Source organism: Malus sylvestris, chromosome 9 (genome assembly GCF_916048215.2).
Source record: "Malus sylvestris chromosome 9, drMalSylv7.2, whole genome shotgun sequence".
NCBI lineage: Eukaryota > Viridiplantae > Streptophyta > Magnoliopsida > Rosales > Rosaceae > Malus > Malus sylvestris.
The window spans coordinates 13,747,645-13,754,262 of record NC_062268.1 but is presented as its reverse complement, the minus strand read 5'-3'; the positions used below and the strand labels follow the sequence as shown (position 1 = coordinate 13,754,262).

The 6,618-nt window shown below is 42.9% G+C and overlaps 1 pseudogene; it reads left to right on the top strand.

Moving 5' to 3' along the window:
- The first annotated feature begins 251 nt into the window (after window positions 1–251).
- Window positions 252–641, top strand: LOC126633728 (uncharacterized; annotated as a pseudogene).
- Window positions 642–6,618: the final 5,977 nt, after the last annotated feature.

Sequence of the window (6,618 nt, the reverse complement as noted above, 5' to 3'; positions counted from 1 at the left end):
AACATTCAATACTTGGGAAACCGAGGAACACTTGCGCGACAAAGGTTTCGTCGCGCAAGTTACAATCAGTTTTCAGTCGGAGCATTTAGTGCATGTGAATCAACAGAATCTGCAATGTATTTAGTGAGGTCATTGTGCGACAAAGCCTTCGTCGCACAAAGGCCCTAGCCTTCCAATAAATATGTGCTTCTTCTCTCATTCTTCTTCACAATTCTGCTATCCTTATTCTTCACAATTCTGTTCATTCTGAGATGGAGGATAAAAACAATGATCATAGCGTGACCGACGCTGACCCGAATGATTTGAGGCAGCATTTTCAGTTCGCGCATGCGATTGCTGTAGCTATGGGGAACAATTGTCCTACTGTTGAGTGGCATTCTTGGAAAGATGTGCCGGAGAATGCGAAGAAGGCGGTGATGGATGAATTATTAGTAAGTATACTGTTGATGGATCAATAATTAATTTTGTGAAATTTTTTGTTATATGTTAGAATTAATTATTTGCATATATGTGTAACAGTGTAAGTATACTCTTGATGATGACACGAACGAACAGTTGATGAAGTTGATGGAGGATGCGTTGGAGGGATGTTACAATAGGTGGCGTTATGAAGTCCAGGGAATAGAGGACCATCGAAATAGTAGTTTTAAATTTATGTTTTGTATGACAATATTTAAATTTAAGGTACTTTTTATAAGTTATGTATTTGGACTTAATTATGTTTTAATTCATGTTTGGTTATTTAAATAATTGAATGGAGGATAATATCAATTTATTTAAGGTATTATTTGAATGGAATATAGTACCAATTTATTTAAGGTATTAATTGAATGGAATATAATATAATTTATTTAAGGTATTAATTATTTAGTGTATTAAGTGAATGAAATATAATATCAATTTATTTAAGGTATTAATTATTTAATGTATTAATTGAATGGAATATAATATCAATTTATTTAAGGTAGTAATTATTTTTAGAATACATATTGTTTGAACCATACTTGATCAATCCCGAAACTACCAAGCACCGGTCAACGTTATACCGTCAAGGACCCAGAAGAGTTTCCCTCCAACCAGGAGGCCAATCACAGTGCAACATGTGTCGACATCAGAAGGCAATCATAGCACGACACGTGTTAATATTGGAAGCCAATCACAACACGACACGTGTCAATGTCAGAACAAAGCTAGAAACTCTCTTCTATAAAAGGAGATCATTCTCCCACAATATTGCCTAATGTCATTTGTACTAAATCATTCACTAGTACTCACAAAAGGAGAGCTTGAACCTATGTACTTGTGTAAACCCTTCACGATTAATGAGAACTCCTCTACTCCGTGGATGTAGCCAATTTGGATGAACCACGTACATCTTGTGTTTGCTTCTCTGTCTTTATCCATTTACATACTTATCCACACTAGTGACCAGAGCAATCTAGCGAAGGTCACAAACTTAACATTTTCTGTTGTACCAAAGTCCTCACTGATTTTGTGCATCAACATTTGGCGTCGTCTGTGGGAAAGACACTTATTCCCACTCTCTCCAGCTTTGTTAAGCTGGTTTCCACCATTTGTACACTCTATTTTGACCAGGCATCCCTTTCCACCATGGGGAGCGAAGGAAGCCATAACACACAGAATGATACCCCTCTTGCACCTGGTGCGAAGCAACGAAAGAAGGAACAAAAGAAGTTTGCTCTTCAGGCTAAGGTAGATGAGCTGGAGGCTCAGAACAACAAGATAACGATGAAGAATGAGATCCTCCAAGAGCAGTATGAGAAGGTCTTTGAGATGCTTCACGAGGCTAGATATACTAAAACACACAAGCTCATCACCCCTATGGAAGTCAACCATCAACTGGGTGCCCCCCAACATGGAGGGTCATTTGCCCTTAACATGGGTATTCCTGTTGAGGAGCGAGCTACTCATCGAAATGGCGACCAACATGAGACTTCTCTTAACCCAACTGCTTCGACCTGAAGTAGGAGGAGTGGAGGAAGACACCTCTTTACAGAAGGAGTGGAAGGATCGAAAGTCGTCTTTCGCGACTGTCGAGACTTCCTAAAGCAACATCGAGACAATCCCATCCATATAAGCTCGAAGATCAATGACCCAAGGATCTCTGAAAGACTCGGGCCCCTCCCATGTCCTAGGCTGGCTACCAATTTGGGCAACAAGTCCTAGAGAAACACGAAGGTATAGGGGCTCATAGATGTTCCGACGGACATACCTTGGAAGTTAGTACGGCGAGTCCAGGGAAAAATCACATGATCTTGATCAAACCTTCCTACTTCCAAAATGAGATGGATATTTATGAAAGAAAGCTTCAGTAGTACATGACTCTACTCAAGACCCTCTTGTCATACAACTCTTTAAGGAAGTAAACAAGTTGAAGGCCGAACGACAAGCTGAGATACCTGATTGGAACCAACCTAGGCCTGGCCCTCTTACAAGGAGGATCCTTGACAGCCCTCTCTAAGCAAAGACAAAGCAGAAGCTTGGCTTGCAACTCTATACTGGAAATGAGGACTCGATTGAACACCTTAACCTCTTTGAGTCCACCATGGCATACCGGATGCACACCGACGAAGAACGATGTCTTCTCTTCCTCTCCACCCTCGCTGGCGGAGGTCTAAACTGGTATTGCCGTATTCCACCTGAGACGGTAGACTCATTTGAGGAATTGAGGAAACTGTTTGTTTCTCAACACATTTTCCAGACCGATTGTTTACACTCTGCGGATGAATTGTACACTATTCGCCAGAAGCTAGATGAGTCATTACGTATGTATGCTGGCAGCTTTAGCCATGAGTATTCCCGTTGTACCGAGGCAGACAACAAGACTGCCCTCAAAGCCTTCACGGCAGACTTACATGATTGTTTCTTTAAGTACATGATCAATGCCAACACTTGGAAGACTTACTCTGAGGTGATGACGCATGCTTATAACCATGCATCTGCCGAGGCAAAGACATACCAAGAGAAACCCCCAACAACCATCCCCTATCAGCAAGTGGGAAGTGGAAGCCAGACCCACTCAAATAAGAAGACCTCAACCTTCCAAACGGCAGCAGTGCCTCCCCCTGCCTTACTTAATACTTTTCCAAGTCAACAGACATATCAATCTCAGGGCAAAAGGAAAGATTTACATCCTCACTAGTCTCATTTTAGTAAAAGGAGTAAGGGACACTACCACAATAACCATGGGTATCGCCACGATAATCCCCGACCTCAGGCAGTCAACACAATGGGTTAAGCACATGTCAGGACAGGCCCTACCCCGAGGTATGAGGCATACACACCTTTAAACGCCACATGCATGGCCATTTACCCCAACATAACACACCTGATACCGAAGCCAAAGCCAAGGCACCCGGATTACAAGCCCACGAAGAACACAGGCACGTTTTGCTGCTACCACGAGCACAATGGCCATAACGGCGAGAAGTGTATTACCCTTCGTGATCATATTGAAGTTTTGGCACGTGAAGGAAAAATTGATCAATTCCTCTTTCACCCTCTAAGGGGTAACCGTAACCAACGCCAGTTGAAGGTGATATATTCCATAAGTGGCAGCACACCCATATCTAAATCTTCCAACAGGGCTATGAAAAACAACAAACGAGCTTTAAGGCCTGGCCACCAAGTGTTTAATGTGGAAGACATCAGGGGAGGCAAGTATTAAAAGCCTAGCTGGGATCTGATATGTTTCTATTCTGAGGAAGAAAGAGGTATCATTTACCCACACAACGACCCACTGATCGTGGAAGCTCACATAGCTAACTTTGAAGTACGACGAATCCTGGTAGACACGGGAGCTTCGGTCAATATCATGTTTGTTGAAGCTTTCAGGGCACTTAATGTAGTTGAACATTTGCTCGATCGCTCGATTTCTCCTCTAATAAGCTTCTTCGGTGATATCGTGCAATCTTTAGAGAGCATACACTTACCTTTCACCATTCGTACAGGCCCTTACACAGCTACCATTACCACTAACTTCCTAGTGGTTGATTGCCCAACGATATGCAATGTCATCTTCGGACGCACAAGCATCAATGATCTCAAGGCTATGGTATCCACACATATGTTGTTGATGAAATTTCCAACCCCCTATGACAATGGTTACATCAGAGGAGATCAACTTAGCACACGATCATGTTACAACACTTTGGTCAAGCAACAACACCTGCCTGTGCCCAAGGAAACCATTTCTATACATGACCAAGTCATAAAGACCAGCCCAGATGAAGCCAACTTAGATCTTCACGGTGGCGACTCTTTCACCTAGCAAGCACAACCCGCTGAAGAGTTGGAGAAGGTTTCTATCTCAAAAGATTATCCATATCGCATGGTGAAGATTGGCACCACCTTGTCACCACCCATTCGGTTGGCAGTGATCTCTTTTTTTGCAAGAGAACATTGAGGTCTTCGCCTGGTCATATGAGGACATGCCATGCATCTTTCCCGATATCATATGTCATCGCTTGAGTATTGACCCCAAGACCAAGCCGGTGAGACATAAGCGAAGATCTTATGACGCTGAACGATACGAAGTAATAAAGGCAGAAGTTGAAAAACTCAAAGGCATAGGCTTCGTCCGTGAAGTCAATTACCCAACATGGGTAGCAAATGTGGTTCTTGTTAAGAAAAATCTGACCAAAGAAAGTCTCCTGCTCCAAAAAGTCTTGTGGAGAATGTGCGTCGACTACACCGATCTAAACAAAGGATGCCCGAAAGATAGCTTTCCTCTTCCTCTCATTCCCAGACTTATAGACTCTACGGCAGGGTGTGAACTTCTAAGCTTCATGGATGCTTACTCAGGATACAACCAAATCCCCATGAACCATCTGGACCAAGAACACACAGCCTTCACTACTGACAGGGGACTATATTGCTATAAAGTCATGCTCTTCGGCCTAAAGAATGCAGGAGCGACTTATCAGAGACTAGTCAATTCAATATTCGCCAAACAGATTGGGAAAAACATGGAAGTTTACGTTGATAATATGCTAGTCAAGAGCAAACATGCTGACCAACACATCACTAACCTATCTGAAACTTTCACCATTCTGAAGAGGTATTGAATAAGGTTGAACCCCAACAAATGTGCCTTCGGGGTAGGCTCTGGCAAGTTCTTAGGCTTCATGATAAGCCAACGAGGCATTAAGGCTAATCCCAAGAAGATCAAAGTAATCATCAATATGAAGGAACCAGTAACTTCAAAAAACATCTAGAGCCTTACTGGCAAGGTGGCAGCCTTAACTAGGTTCATCTCTAAGGCCACAGGCAAATGTGCTCATTTCTTCAAAGCACTTAAGGGAAGTAAGAAGTACATTACATAGACTGATGAATATGCTGAGGCATTTAAGAACCTCAAGGACTACATGAGTAAAGCCCATCTGCTCTCCAAACCTGAGGTTGGTGACACTCTCATTATCTATCTATCGGTATCGGCTTCAGCAGTAAGTTTTGTTCTCATTCAAAAAGATGGTAATGTCGAATGGCCTGTCTACTACGCTAGTAAGGCCTTACAAGATGCGGAGACACGATACTCCAACATTGAGAAATTGGCTCTAGCATTCGTCATGTCTGCTTGAAAACTTCGCCCTTATTTCCAAGCACACTCCATCATCGTGCTTACCAATCATCATCTTCGATAGATACTCCAAATTCCTGACACTTCGGGGAGAATGATCAAATGGGCAATAGCATTGGGTGAGTTTGACATCTCCTACCAACCAAAGCCAGCTGAGAAGGGTCAAGCAGTGGCAGACTTCATCGCCGACTTCACATATCATGTTGATATTGTTTCTACGCCTAAAGAAGTGGTTTCATTACCCTCGGAAGCTCAGAAAATAGAACCAACAGCCCCAGTATGGAGTCTATATGTTGATGGCTCGTCTAACCAACATGGTTGTGGAGTAGGACTAGTTCTTATGACCCCTGACAAAGTGGCAATGGAGTATGCTCTTCGTTTCAAATTGAAGGCATCGAATAATGAGGCCGAATATGAAGCCCTTCTAGCAGGCTTATGTTTGGCCAAACACCTTGGGGTTAAACGAATTGATATCTTCAATGACTCCCAATTGGTGGTTAACCAGGTCATCAACAACTTTGACGCTAAAGATAGCTCCATGGCAGCATATATGGCACAAACACAATTGTTGCTCAAGCACTTCCACTACCAGATCACCCAAATTTCTCGAGTGGCAAACAGTCATGCAGACGCTTTGGCTCGCCTCACCTCAACAGTGGAAGACAAAATTGGGAGAAAAATTCAGGTCAAATTGTTGGTAGCACCAAGAACCATGGCCGCGGAAGTGTGCAACATACAACAGGAGGATAGTTGGATTACCCCGATTTATAAATTCCTTGCGCATGGTACCCTCCCAAGTGATAAAGTCCAAGCTAAGAAGATTCGATACAAGGTTACCAGTTACTTGATCATTAATGACCAACTCTACAAACGGGGTTTTAACCTACCATACGTAAGATGCCTTACACCCGCGGAGGCGAAAATTGTCCTTCGGGAAATACATGAAGGAGTCTGCGGAGATCATGCTGGATCTCGATCCCTAGCACACAAGGCTTTTCGCCAAGGATATTTCTGGCCAA